Source organism: Peromyscus californicus, unplaced genomic scaffold, assembly GCF_007827085.1.
Source record: "Peromyscus californicus insignis strain IS unplaced genomic scaffold, ASM782708v3 Scaffold_1__1_contigs__length_55948999, whole genome shotgun sequence".
Taxonomy (NCBI): Eukaryota; Metazoa; Chordata; class Mammalia; order Rodentia; family Cricetidae; genus Peromyscus; species Peromyscus californicus.
In genome coordinates, this window is record NW_026294492.1 from 45586592 (window position 1) to 45602468 (window position 15877).

The window sequence follows — 15877 nt, forward strand, 5'->3', positions numbered from 1 at the left end:
GTGAGTTCGAGGCCAGCCTGGGCTACCAAATGAGTTCCAGGAAAAGGCGCAAAGCTACACAGAGAAACCCTGTCTCGAAAAACCAAAAAAAAAAAAAAAAAAAAAAACCACAACCTCCCAACACCACCCTCAGATCTGAGAGGAAATGAACTTAAATGTTCAACCTTTCCAGTCATATTATTGAAACTTTCATGTTTTGGGGGACAGACTGCTGAGTGACAGCCCCAAACTGTCTTCCAATGTGCATATTCAACCTAGCCAACTCTACACTGTACCTGCCTTCCAGTCCCAACTAGGTTTCTTACATAAGCTGTCTGGGGAACCCCCTGGCTCCAGGGCCTACACAGGGATCATTCCTTCCTCTATGCCCCATGGCTCTTGTTTTACTTTTGTTATCTCCCACTTGGTCTAGAATCCCCTTCCTTTCTCTAATTCTGCTTGTAATAGAGATTTAGATTCTAACTTTGTCCTTTGTCTCTTTCAAGTTTCTGTTCAAAGGTTCCTGACTCTGTGACCTTCCCTAACCACCCTAGGGAAAAAAATTAACCTCAATGTGCCAAAACCCAGTACCCCTGCATCTGCTATTCTATCACAGCACCCACTTCCCTTAAACACACATATAATTCATATAATTCACTTTGTAAATTTATTATTTTTCTCACTCTTCCTTGGTTTTCTTCACAGATGCAAGCTCCACCACTAGGACAATTTGTGGCACATAGAATGTGAGTTCATATAATTGTTACTAAATATAATATCTTTAGGACAAGGTATAGACTTATATTGTGGAAATTTGATCCATTTAGTCAATTGGGGTGACTATCCCTATGGAGTGTGGTCTCTTCTGAGTACATGACCAGATAATAACTGAAGAGGAGGGTCACACACTCTCTCTAGGATGTAGAAGGTTTCTTGGTGCCATGGGTTGGTGAGCTTGTATGGAGCTTTCCCTGTCCTTCCATGATGGACAAGGAGGCAATGGTACCACTTCATTCTGTATACATGAGTTTGTAATTCCCATTTCATCCCTTAGTAAATTATTGACCAGACTTCAATTGCATTTTACTTTACCTGGTGCCCATGTGGCCTGACCCCAAATGGCCCTGGCAGGGCCCACTGCCACACATGGCTAGGCCTAGGATTGCTATCACACCTGCCATGATTTATTCTGTTACTGCTTATGAAAGGTCAGCAGATAACAGTTACCCTGGAGGATATACAAAATGTAAATGAGAACCTATTCATATGAAATAATAGTTTCCTATGGTATGCATTCAGCATATGTGAGGCAGATGTTGAATATGTGGTCCTCTAGTAACAAAATTACTTTAAATGACTGGAATCAATTAGTCTCAGCAGTATTAGAATATGGTCCTCAGTTAGAATGGAAAGGCTGGTTCAGTTAGAATGGAAAAGCTGGTTGAGGGAAGAAGCTAAGGCCCTTGAACAGCAAGGTGAGGTTAGAGATTTTCAGATTTCCCAAGATCAATACATGATGAGGACCATCATGCTTATGTAAATAATTAGGCTACATAAACTAACTCATGTTTCTGAAAAGAATATTATAAGGTATTATACAAAACAGTCACTGACCCTGTGCCATACAGCAGCCTTAAATGCTTAGTATAAGATTCAAGAATCAGGAAAAAAGAACTGAGCCATTTATTAAAGTTATACAATGTTCAAAATAACCCTTCACTAACTTTTTGGGAAGATTGACTAAAGCTGAAATAGAATGATATCAGATCCAGAAGTTAGATGAGTGCTAATTTAGAATTAAAAAAAGATAATTGGAACTTTAAAAATCAGATCAGCACCCACAGAAGAATGGACTTAAAACACTGTCAATATTGAGTCTCTTAACTATGGTGATGAGGCTTGGATAGGAGAGGTGATTTCCAAAGGCCTGAAGACACATCAAAACAGCAAGTGTTTTAATTGTGGTAAACCAGGCCATCTAAGAAGAAATTGTAGATAAGGAATTTCTAGAAACAATGTTTCTTCTAGGGATAATGCAAATAGAAGACCCCAACCTTCTGGATTATGTAGAAGATGTGGCAAAGGCTGACATAGGACCAATGAACACAGATCAATAAGAGTCAAACAATGCAAACCTTTTCCATCAGGAAATGCCTTGGGGGGCCTCTCACAGGCCCCCATGTTGAATGTGGTCTAGTCATTCCCAGTTACAGTGGAGGAAATTCTTCCCTAGAACACTTAGAGGATCCAGAGCCTATTGTAATACACATACTGCTCTGGATGATAGAACAGCTTTGGAAGATGAGTCAAAAATTCCAGGAGAAACCATGAAATGAATATTTTAGCAGACTTCTATAAATAATTAAAGACCAAAACAAAGGGTCCAAGTAAGTGACATTGTAATTGAAGGTCTCTTGGACACAGGGGAAGATATGACTGTAATTTCACTAGAATCATGGCATCCAAATTGGCCTCTTCAGGAGGTAGATATTCAGTTTTTAGGGATTGGAACTCTATCTCAGGTAAAAACAAAGCATGAGATGGGTTGAATGTATAGGACCATAAGGACAGAGAGGAAAATTAAGGCCATAGATGGCTAAGATAGCAATGAATCTATGGGGTCATGATAGCAATGTAATACCTAGGTTAACATTCATCCAATCTCAAAAACAAACCATAAACCAATTCATGTTTCTGAAAAGAATATTATAAGGTACTATAAAAAACAGTCATTGACCATTTAGGCTGCACAAAAGCAGGGCACAACAGCTGTTGATCTCTCAGAGGTACCAATAGCCTACCTTTAAAATGGTTAACTTACAAACATGTCCAGGTTGGGCAATGGCCTTTGACATCAGAGAAACTACAGGCCTTAAAACAGCTGGTTCAGGAGCAGCTAAACCTCAACATATTAATGAATCAATCAGGCCTTGGCATTCTCCTGTATTTATTTTTAAAAAGAAATCTGGAAAATGGAGAATGCTAACAGATTTAAGAGCCATAAATAAAGTAATTCAGCTGATGGGCTCTCTATAGCCTGGAATTTCTTTGCCTTCTCTGTTACCTAAAGGATGGCCTATTATAGTTACTGACTTAAAAGACTGCTTCTTCACTATACCTCTATAAGAAAAGGATAGGGAAAAATTTAGTTTCACAGTGCATACTTATAATAATTCTCAGCCTGTTAAGAGATATCAAAGGAAGGTTCTCCCATGAGGAAGGATAAATAGCCCCACCCTGTGCCAATATTTTGTACAACAACTGTTGGAAATAATTCATATACAGTTTCCACAATCTATAATTTACCATTATATGGATGATATGTTATTAGCTGATTCAAATGTAGCTACTTTAAAAAATGTTTGAAGAAGTAAAGAAAGTTTTGCCTATTTGGGGGTTACAAATTGCTCCTGAAAAAATACAAAGAGGAAATTCTATTAATAACTTAGAATATAAAATATGTCTACTAAAATTTTGACTCCAAATGGTACAATTTAGAAGAGACTGATTACAGACTCTTAATGACTTTCAAAGATTGCTAGGAGACATTGCCAATCTATGGCCCACTATTGGAGTAAAAAATTCAAAACTGAGCAATTTGTTTGAAACCTTAAAAGGTGACAAATATTTAAATAGTCCCTGAGAATTATCAGGGGAAGCTGAGAGAAATTTGGCTTTGGTGGGAAAGAAATTATAGGATGCACATATGGATCATGTGGATCTGGAGCCTGACTGCATTCTGGTTATATTACTCTCTATGCACTCCTCTACAGGGATTTCAATGCAGAAGAAAGATATTATCTTGAAATGGATTTTTTTTACCACACAGAGTAAGAAATGAAAAACTTATATGGAAAAGTTTTCTGAGTTGATTCTAAAAGAAAAATTATGACTTTGTCAGTTGACAGGAATGGATCCAGTAGAAATTGTAGTACCTTTTATTAATGAGGAAATTTCTTCTTATGGGCAAAAAATGAATATTGGCAAAGAGCTTACAGTGACTTTTTGGGAAAGATTAATAATTATCCCCAAAGCAAGAGACTTAAATTAATAAAAGGAACCAATTGGGTCTTTCCTTACATTATATGGAGAACACCAATCTCTGGAGCTCCTATATTCCATAATGATGAAAATAAATCTGAAAAGACAGGCTACAAATCAAGAAATTTAAGTAAAATGGTTCAAAGTCCTTATGACTCTATGCAGAAGTCAGAATTATATGCCATTCTCATGGTACTAATAAATTTTACAAAACCTCTCAATAAAGTTACTGACTCTCAATATGCAAAAACAGTTGTTTTACACATTGAAACCACTGAACTTATTCGTAATGAATTAGAATTAAGTTCATTATTTATACAATTACAGGAAATAATTAGGAATAGGAATAATCCCATATATATAACACACATCAGATCCCATAGGGGTCTGCCAGGTCCTCTAACAGAAGATAATGATGAAATTGACCAGTTACTAATGGAAAATATGCAGGAGGCCACAGGATTCCATAAAAACCCCATCATGTCAATAGCAAGGGTTTAAAAAAGGATTTTTCCATCACTTGGCAACAAGCCATGGAAATTATAAAAAAAAATCTACTTGTTCCTTGTACAACCAAACTCCATTACATAGAGAAAGGAATTCAAAGGTATGCAAAGAAATAAAATTTGACAAATGGATACATTTCGTTTTACAGAATTTGGAAAATTAAAATATGTACGTCATACAATAGATTTGTTTTCAGTATTTCAATGGCCAATTGCTTTGAGTTCTGAAAAGACTGATTTTGTAATTACACACCCATTAAAAGTCATAGTCATCATGGGAATATCCGTACAAATTAAGACTAACAATGCTCCAGCATATGTCTCTAATAAAATTAAACAACTTTTTATATATTATAATATAAAGCATATTACAGATATACCACCAATCCAACAGGACAAACTATTGTAAAAAGATCTAATTGCATTTTAAAAGAAATGTGTAATAAAAAAGTCCCCAGAGATGGACTATATAATGCCTTATTAACTTTAAATTTTCGAGATGCTAACAAGAAAGAAACAACAGCTGTGGAGAGACATTAGACAATAGAAAATACTGCTGAACTAAATCAACCTATATACTCTAAGGGCGTATTGATCTCAGAATGGAAACCAGGATATATGTTATATTGGGGAAGGGTTTTCACTTTTGCTTCCACAGGAGAAGAAAAGCTATGAATACCATCAAAATTAAGAAAGATTGGATTCAAGCAGGAGGGGACTCTTAACAAGGAGAAATAATAGTTCATCAACCAATATGACAAACCTACATATTGAAAGGAAAACTCACCAAATAAGGGTCAGGGCAGGATTCTGTTTTTGTCTTTGCAGGAAAATAGAAATATTCATCTTCAAGAAGTTAAAAGACCTGGATATCTAGACATTGAAAAAAGAATGGAATGTTATCCAGAAAAAATTACCAAACAAGGAAAAATCTGACCTAATGGTACCAATATTCTCTACAAGATAAAATTTCTCTACATAAATATTAAAATCTTTTCACTTCACTTAAAATTTATAGTCCTGACTTGATTAAAATTAAAGCTGGCTTTGGAATTGGAATACAGCACTCTCCTCTAAATCCAAACATATTTAAAAAATCAGAATATCTATCTCATATTAGAAGAGCCACCCAACATGGGACAGAAGAAAACCAAAATCTAGGGATTCTTATTGTCACAAATTTCTTTCCCCTCCTACTTATTTTGGACTCTTTAGAACCTTTATTTAGATACAGTACTATCTTAAAATTGAAATTTTCCCTTTTGATATTAATAATGTTTAAATTTTCCATAATGAACAATAAATTGTCCTCACAATGATCTCTGAAGTCTCCAAAAGGAAGATGGGGCCTGACAACAATGACTCTACCTGGTCCATAGTAGTGCCATTGAGCTAATAAACACCACTCAGAGATCAGCCTTGGACTACAAACTACTCTGGACAAATCAAGATGGCTGGCTGAGATGACTCACTATCCTACAACACTCTAGCCAGAACTTCAGATAAGCTTTACCCATTACTCAGAGACTGGCTACAAATGTCACAACTAGTCCTCATGAGACAACTATTGTTTTAATATTTTAAAGGACCCCATAGAGATACCTTCACCGCCCCCTCAGATAGCAGAAAGTAATCCTAAAATATCAACACCCCCTCTCCCAAAAGAGTTTTGGTTTATCTTGGGGTTATGGATAACTGTCATCTATAAGGGGTTGTTAATAAGTTATTATAGGGTCAAGAGTGGAACAATGACGACTAGACTCAGGAATCTCATTTGAAATAGAAACAAGGGGGATAGATATGATAGGATAATAATGTAGATTATTATATCTACTTATAAACTAAAAAAGCAACTATCGGGGCTGGAGAGATGGCTCAGAGGTTAAGAGCACCGCTTGCTCTTCCAAAGGTCCTGAGTTCAATTCCCAGCAACCATATGGTGGCTCACAACCATCTGTAATGAGATCTGGTGCCCTCTTCTGGCCTGCAGGGATATGTGCACTGTATACATAATAAATAATTAAAAAAAAAAAAGCAACTATCAGTTTTAGATAATTTGCTTTGGTATGGACTCTTGTATATTGATACAAATGTAAAATTTCTTTTCCTGTTTAAGATAATTTGTGTATTGATACAAATTCAAAATTATTCTTGTTATATTGTATATGTGTGTGTTTCTACTCCTGTTTAAAATACTTTTGCATATTGATACAAATGTAAAATTATTTTGTCATACTGTGTATATGGTTCTACTTCTGTTTAGGATATTTTATATAATGATGCAAATTAAGGATACTTTTGTCATATTGTACTATACTACTACCTCTGATTAAGATATTTTTATATGTTGTCAAGATTTGGAGGTCACTGTCCTTATAGTGTACATTTGTTTAAAGATTATTTATTTTTGTAATGTAAAGCTTTAGTCTATAAGCTATATAGGTTGAAATATTGAGCAAACAAGGACATACCCTCCTCCCTCAACAAGAAAAATGAAAACTGAATTGATTGGGGAATTTCTGTTTTTGGGGGGGAGTGGTCACTGGTACATTATCAATATTCTGGCTGGAGGTCCAGATGCCTGCATAAGGTCCCTGCTCATTCTGCCCACTCACAAAACAGTGGTGATGTCTGGTCTTTTGATTTGAACCTGCCTACAGGTTAAATGTAGCCTGCGAGTTAAGTTAGGAATTTGGAAAGGGGACTGGAGCTTCCAGGACAGGTTGATTGAGAGTCTGTCCACTGCAGTGATGATAGTGGTGGTGGGGAACCAACTTCTTGTAGCTCCTGGGGAGGATCAAACTGAAGATCCTATCTCTGACAAGCCAGTTTGCTCATGTGTCTTCATCCTCACAGATGTATGTGAATGGTTGGAGTTTGGCAGCTGCTAGCCTGGGAAAAGTTCTCCACATAGAGTCTCCACAGCTAGTGCAAAGACTCAGTGAGAGAGGAAGTGACATAGGTCAAATTTGAATTTGCCTACCCCTCTTCTGCACTTTTCTTACCTTCAGGTTCCTTGTAGGTCCATCCACCAAGGATGAATCCAGGGCTGTGGGTAGTCAGTGTGCACAGATCCTGGTGCCCCTGTAAGCACAGGCAGAAGATCAGAAGACCTCAGAAGATCTCTATGCTGGAGTCACACTCATTGTTGTCTGCTGCTGTTTTTTTCCTTTCCACACATCCAAAATGCATGTAGCCCAGCACTGGATATGTGCACATGAGGTACTAACTCTCCATAATGTGCTGTATGCCTTTCTATGTTTACGAATCCACCAAGCAGAACAGGCATCCCACTCTGAGCAGTTTTATTACCTGGATATGTAGATACAGATGAAGAGAAGAAGCAAGAATAGTCCACTATGGCCAGAGCTTTGGATAGATGAGCACTCCCTAGTCCAGACTTCCACACCTCTCCCCCAAAAAACACAGGCCTGAGAAGTGGCAGCCTGTCATTGGCCCTGCCCACAGACCTGCCCCTTACTGGCACTTTCACACCCCTTTGTAATCACCCTGACTACTGCAGAAGTTTGGAAGTGTCTTAACTCACAGTTGCTTTGATTGTTTCATCCATTCATTCATTCTTCCTTTTTCTTTTCCTTTTCTTTCTTAGTTCCATGCATTCCATCATTCATTCTCTTAGTTCCTTATCTTTATTCATTTATTTATTCAACTATTTAAATAGCATATGTACAAAAATTGGAATGATACAGAAAATATTAGCATTTCCCCTGCACTAGGAACACACACACACACACACACACACACACACACACACACACACACACAGAGAGAGAGAGAGAGAGAGAGAGAGAGAGAGAGAGAGAGAGAGAGAGAGAGAGAGAGAGAAGAGAGAAAGATAGAGAGACAGAGACAAAGACAGAGAGACGGGGAGACAGAGACAGAGAGACAGAGACAGAGAGAAACAGTGTGTGTGTGTGTGTGTGTGTGTGTGTGTGTGTGTGTGTGTGTGTGTGTGTGTGTGTGTATTTTCTACACAAGCTGCCATAGTAATATAGGCTATTGTGGAAATTTTTGTCTATATCACTGTCAGGTGTTTTCAAGTAAGTGCCTGTTTTTTGAGACTTGTGCCTGTCTTTAGAGAAGAGGTGATGGGCAAGTGGGCAGTGGTGACTTGGTGGTCAGGTGCACCATAGGTAGAAGCATCTCGAGGATGCTCAGAGCCAACAGGCCAGTCCCATTTCTGCCAGTCCTGTACATGAACTGATATTTTCCCAAGGCTCAAACCTTGACTGTTTTATGATTTCCAGGGATGCCTGTGGGCCATGACAGGTACCCAGGAGCAATTTGGTTGGTAGATGTTACTTCAGAACAAGAGTCTCAGGCATCACTCACATATCACCTGCCAAATTTGCCTAGGGAAAGCCCTGCTACTTCCTCATTTGAGTCTTCATCTTGGAGAGGGCCAGTTGTAATCCTCTAGATCTTGCCTAGTCACTTACACTTGTGTAACCAGAATGTTCTCACAAAGATCTAGTTCTAGTGGCTTCTACTGCTGTTCTGTGTCTGTGGTCTGCCTTTGGCAAAGATCACAGAGCCACTCATTGCTCTAGCAAATCTCACAAGGGAAGGGGTAGAATACTCGCACCTCACCCTATTCCCTATGCTAAGTACAGCTAAAATAACAAGAGTCTATGCTAGGCTTCCATGTCTACAAAAATTCCCATGCCATTGATCTGATGTCTCTTGGTTTGTATATTTGTTTTTTTGTCTTTTGTTTTGAGACAAGTTCTTACTTTGTAGTGTTGCTGTGTTTGAACTCCCTGAGTAAACCAGGGCTGCCTCAGACTTGTACAGCTCTGCCTTTGTATGACTTCTCAGTACTAGAATTAAAAGAAATCTATCATGTCTGGCTTGACGTCACTTATAAGGGAAATATTGAAAGCAATTATATCATAAGATCATAGTTGACCATTTTTATTTAAACACATTTTTTTAACTTTTCACAAATTTATTTATTTTTTCTTTCATTTTTCTTTATTAAAAAGTTTTCTACTCACTCCACATACTATCCACAAATCACCCCTCCTCCCTCCTCCCACCCCCAGCCCTCTTTCCCAAGCCACCCCACATCTCCACATCCCCCAAATCGAGGTCTCCCAAGGGGAGTCAGCAGAGCCCAGCACACTGAGCCTAGGCAGGTCCAAGCCCCTGCCCACTGCACCAAGGCTGTGCAAGGTGTCACACCACAGGAACAGGGTTCCAGAAGCCTGCCCATAGACCAAGGACAGATCCCAATGCCCCTGCCTAGGTGCCCCCCAAACAGTTCGAGCCAAACAACCGTCTTCCTTATCCAGAGGGCCTAGCCAGTCCCATGGGGGCTCTGCAGCCATCAGTCCACAGTTCGTGGGCTTCCACTATCTATATATTGTTATCTCTGCACATCCCCCCATCACGGTCTCCATGTCCCTCTCCTGCAGTATCTCTCCTCTCTCTCATCAATTGAATTCCCAGAGCTCAGCCTGGTGCCTGGCTGTGGATCTCTGTATCTGCCTCCATCAGTCACTGGACAAAGCCTCTATGATGACAGCTAGGTTATTTGCTAGGCTGGTCACTAGAGTAGACCAGTCCAGGCCCCCTCTGGACCGCTGCCAGCAGATGAAGGTGGGGTCAACCTTGTGGATTTCTGAGAGCCTCCCCAACACCTTGCCTCTTCCTATTCCCATGATGTCCTCATCTATCATGGTATCTTCCTCCCTACCCTCCCACTCTGTCCCTGTTCTAGCTTGATCCTCCCATTTCCCTATGTTCTCATCCCCCACTCCTCGCCTTCTGCCACCCCTCACACCCAGTCCACTCATGTAGATCTCATCCACTTCTCCTTCACAGGGTCATCCATGTGTCCCTCCTAGGGTCTTTCTCTGTTGGCTAGCCTCTCTGGCGTTGCAGGTTGCAGTCTGGCCATCCCTTCCCTCACATCTAGTATCCACTTACGAGTGAGTGCATACTATGTTTGTTCTTCTGAGTCTGGGTTATTTCACTCAAGATGATATTTTCTAGTTCCATCCATTTGCCTGCAAATTTCATGATACCATTGTTTTTTACTGCTGAGTAGTACTCTATTGTGTATATTTGCCATATTTTCTTTATCCATTCTTCAGTTGAGGGGCATCTAGGTTGTTTCCAGGTTCTTGCTATTACAAATAATGCTGATATAAACATAGTTGAGCATGTGTCCTTGTGGTAAGATTGAGCATTCCTTGGGTATATGCCCAAGAGTGGTATAACTGGGTCTTGAGGAAGACTTATTCCCAATTTTCTGAGAAACCACCATACTGATTTCCAGAGTGGCTGTACACATTTGCATTCCCACCAACAGTGGAGGAGTGTTCCCCTTGCTTCACATCCTCTCCAACATAAGATGTCTTCAGTGTTTTTGATCTTAGCCATTCTGACAGGTGTAAGATGGTATCTTAGAGTTGTTTTTATTTGCATTTTCCTGATGGTTAAGGATGTTGAGCAATTCCTTAAATGTCTTTCAGCCATTTGAGATTCTTCTGCTGAGAATTCTCTGTTAAGCTCTGTAGCCCATTTTTTAAATTGGATTGTTCAGTATTTTGATGTCTAGCTTTTTGAGTTCTTTATATATTTTGGAGATCAGCCCACTGTCAGATGTGGGGTTGGTGAAGATCTTTTCCCATTCTGTAGGCTGTCATTTGGTCTTATTGACCATGTCCTTTGCTCTACAAAACTTCTCAGTTTCAGGAGGTCCCATTTATTAATTGTCACTCTCAGTGTCTGTGCTACTGGTGTTATATTTAGGTAGTGGTCTCCTGTGCCAATTTGTTCCAGACTACTTCCTACTTTCTCTTCTAACAAGTTCAGTGTAACTGGATTTATGTTGAGATCTTTGATCCACTTGGACTTGAGTTTTGTGCATGGTGACAGATATGGATCTATTTGCAATCTTCTGCATGTTGACATCCAGTTATGCCAGCACCATTTGTTGAAGATGCTTTCTTTTTTCCATGGTACAGTTTTGGCTTCGTTGTCGAAAATCATATGTTCATAGGTGTGTGGATTAATGTCAGTGTCTTCAATTTGATTTTATTGGTCCACATGTCAGCTTTTATGCCAGTACCAAGCAATTTTTATTATAGCTCTATAATAGAGCTTGAGGTCAGGGATCATGATGCCTCCAGAGGTTGCCTTATTATACAGGATTCTTTTAGCTATCCTAGGTTTTTTGTTTTTCCATATAAAGTTAAGTATTATTCTTTCCAAGTCTGTGAAGAATTGTGTTGGGATTTTGATGAGGATTGCATTGAATCTATATATTGCTTTTGGTAAGATTTTCATTTTTACTATGTTGATTCTGCCTATCCATGAGCATGGGAGATCTTTCCATTTTCTGATATCTTCTTCAATTTCTTTCTTCAGAGACTTAAAGTTCTTATCATACAAGTCTTTCACTTGCTTAGTTAGAGTTACCCCAAGGTATTTTATATTATTTGTGGCTATTGTAAAGGGTGATATTTCTCTGATTTCTTTCTCAACCTATTTGTCATTTGTATATAGGAGGGCTACTGGTTTTTTTGAGTTAATCTTTTATCCCGCCACCTTACTGAAGGCGTTTATCAGCTGTAGGGGTTCCCTGGTAGAATTTTTGGGATCCCTTATGTATACTATCATATTGTCTGCATGTAATGAAAGTTTTACTTCTTCCTTTCCAATTTGTATCCCCTTGATCTCCTTATGTTGTCTTATTGCTCTAGCTAGAACTTCAAGTACTATATTGAATAAGTATGGGGAGACTGGACAGCCTTGTCTTGTTCCTGATTTTAGTGGAATTGTTTTGAGTTTCTCTCCATTTAATTTGAGGTTGACTGTCAGCTAAACACATTTTGATTAATATATATACATACATACATACACACACATACACACACACACACACACACACACACACACACACACACATATATATATATATATATATTTGTATATACATATACATCCCCATGATCTGATAAATTATCAGATTCTAGCAAGGGAAGTAGTTAAAGAGAGCATATCCTCTTTAAAGGTGATATTTTATACAATATAAACTCACTGTTTTATACAGATTTCCAAGTTGCTAGTACATAATTAATAGTTAATTGACATCTAGAACTACATCTAAATGTATCTGGGAACTTCTCTACACTCAAGTACATAGATATCTGTTAGAATTTACTACAGATATGCATAATGCCAACTCCCCTATTATTCATCTTTGGAGGACATCCCAGGGCAAGGTATGAGGCTCCAGGATCTCCAGAAAATTACCATTATGTCATGTGACTTTGTCATATAACTCTTTATGCATATCCACTCTAGGACCCATTACAACTAAAAGTGATAATGGTCATATTTATATTAGAAATTTATTTTTAAATGTTATTATTTTTTCTAAAATCTTTGCTATTCATTATGGACCATGATCAAATACTTAATTAGAAAATTTAAATTATAAAAACATAGGTATATACACATGCCTAACTTTCCAATTACTATGCTATATTTAGTTATTCTAACTTTAATTTCTCACTTTAAAGGATAATGCTTCATCTCTTGCACAAAAAGCATGTTGACTTAAAGGAGACACAAGTATATGTTTAAGATCTAGAAAATAATCAATGGTAAGTGCTTGATGTTCTTTTCACATCAGGATGATGTTATGCTTGTGTCTTTTCAGAAATTTAACCCAGTCACAGGTTGTCACCCACTTCAATGCATCTGAAATGGACAGTATCCCAGAGACCACCAGTCAAATGAAATGTCTAAAGATAGTCGACAAACCCATCACAACCAGGCACCCCAATGAAAGAGTAAAAAGATGCCTTGGGGAGGCCTGAGTACTTTAAATCATTAAGCCAAAACTTTGGTGAAACAACAAGGATACAACAATGCCTACCCCTCAAAAATGATGTTGTTATGTTTACTGACTGTATTGCATGTTAATTCTCAGTCTACCAATGCAGAATCCAATGCCTTTTATCAGGGGGGATAAAAGACACACCTGTAACAGGGGACAGAATGATATTGTTTACCATGCTTAGACAACTTTCCCTCTGGTAAACCACTGTCTTTGGAATGAAGCTTTTCTGTTCATTTGTTTTGTTTCATTTGTGAAAATACTATTATACTGCCCTTCCTGTTGGTTATAAAGGCTTATGTAGGATAGGCCATATTATACCCATTTTCCTCAGTAAACTTTTACAATTGATCATAAGAATGAAGAGAGATTTTTCTGAAAATTACGTTGTTTTTTTTCAATCTATTGGATTGTGTGATTGTTGCAGCTACGATGGCTTTTGTATTGCCTATCTGAGTAACAGTTACTAGAACATAAAGACAGTCTTAAAAGTGGCCTGTATGATTATTAAAACTACTAATATTACAGCCTTATTATAGCTCTTACAATCTTTCTGCCTACTCTTCTGAGATGTTTTCTGAGCCACAGATGCAGGAGCTATGATGTAGATGTATCCACTGAGGCTAGGTTCTCCATGATCTTTTGATTTCTGCATGTGTCGAACTGTGGTTTTCTGTGATGGTCTCAATTTTGTATAAAGAGAAAATTTTTCAATGAGGGATGATAAATACACTTACCTGAAGATGTCATTTTGCATTAAGAAATTAATATGATATTTCAGGAATCAGGTAGAACATTGATATAAAATTCAACTGCTCATGTAAAATGTGTGATGAATAATACTGATGGTATAATTGATGGTACCTAGACTTACTGAGAAGACACCTCAGTGTATGAGACTGGGAGAATATTTTCACAGAGATTCAAATAATGTTTGAAGAGACATCCTTACTATGGAGATTATCATTCTGTGAGTTGGGGTTCCAGACTGAGTGAAAAGGAGCAAGTGAGATACACTGGTCCCAATTGTGTACAAAATGTGGCCTGATGCCTTTCAGACTTGCAACCTGGCATTCCCAGCAATGCTGGAATGGCTGTATAATCTTACCTCTGAGCCCAAGTGAACTTTTCTATCTTATTATCTTGTTTTTATTCAAAAATTCAAACAATGTATTCCTTTTTTTAAAAAAAATTATCTCTTACCATACATCCTGACTGTAACTTCACCTCCTTCTACTCTTTACAGTTCCCTACTATTCTCACCTCTCACCCAGATTCACTCCCCATTTTGTCTCCATCCAGAAAAGAGTAAGCTTCCCAGGGATATCAACCAAATATGGCACAAGATAAAATAAGACCAGACATATACCCTCACATCAAAGCTGGGTGAGGCAACCCAGTAGGAGAAAAAAGGGTCCCAAAGGCAGGCAAAAGAGTAAGAACAAAAAGCTAACAAACATAACCTATAAGCAGAAGTCCTAGAGTAGACTCATGCATGCTTCATGATTGAGGATTCAGTCTCTGTGAGCACCATGAACCCAGCTTACTTGATTCTAAAGTCTGTGCTCTCTCAATGTCCATTATTCTTCTTGCATCTACATTCCTACTTCCCCTCTCTCTCAGAGTTCACTGTGTCCTGGGTGGAGGGACCAAATGGAGACCTCAACCCTGGGCCATCTCTCTCCCTCTGCCTAATGTTTTACTGTGGGCCTCTGCTTCCCCTCCCATTTGCTGTTGTAGGCATCCTCTCTGATGATGACTGGACTATGCATTTGATTATTTGGTTTGATAATGGCTAGTTTCTTTAGTTCTTTATTTATTTTGGATATTAGTGCTCTGTCAGGTGTAGAGTTTGTGAAAATCTTTTCCCATTCTGTAGGTTGCCTGGTTTTCTGAATGATAGTGACCTTTGCATTACAGAAGCTTTTCAGTTTCATGAGGTCCTACTTATAAAATTTTTTATCTTAGTGCCTGAACAGTGTTCTGTTCAGGAAGTTGTCTACTATGACAACTCATTCAGAGCTGTTCCCCACTTGCTTTCTTATCAGGTTCAGTGTATCTGGTTTCATTTGGAGGTCTTTGATCCACTTGGACATGATTTTTCTGCAAAGTAATACATATGGATCTATTTGTATTCTCCTACGTGCTGATATTCAGTTAGGCCATTAACATTTGTTGAAGATGCTTCCTGTCTCCATTTTGTATTTCTGGTTTCTTTATCAAAAATCAGGTGTCCATAGGTATGTGGATTTATGTTTGGGACATCAGTTCAATTCCATTGACCAACATGTCTGTGTTTATGCCAATATCATGTTTTTATTACTATGCCTCTGTAGTACAATTTGAAATCAGAGACAGTGGTATCTCCAGAAGTTCTCTGATTGTTCAGGATCATTTTAACTATCCTGTTTTGTTTTGTTGTTTTTCATAGGAAGTTGAGTGTTGTCCTTTCAAGTTCTGTAGAGAATTGTGTTGG

At 38.2% G+C, this 15877-nt stretch overlaps 1 protein-coding gene across 1 annotated transcript in view; it reads right to left on the reverse strand.

The window, feature by feature from the left end:
- LOC128115680 (zinc finger protein 664-like) overlaps positions 1 to 4051 on the reverse strand; it is a 30750-nt gene extending 26699 nt beyond the window's left edge. The window contains exon 1 of the mRNA XM_052746655.1: positions 115 to 4051. The gene's annotated coding sequence lies outside the window, so the exon portion shown is untranslated. The remainder of the gene's footprint in view (positions 1 to 114) is intronic.
- Positions 4052 to 15877: the final 11826 nt, after the last annotated feature.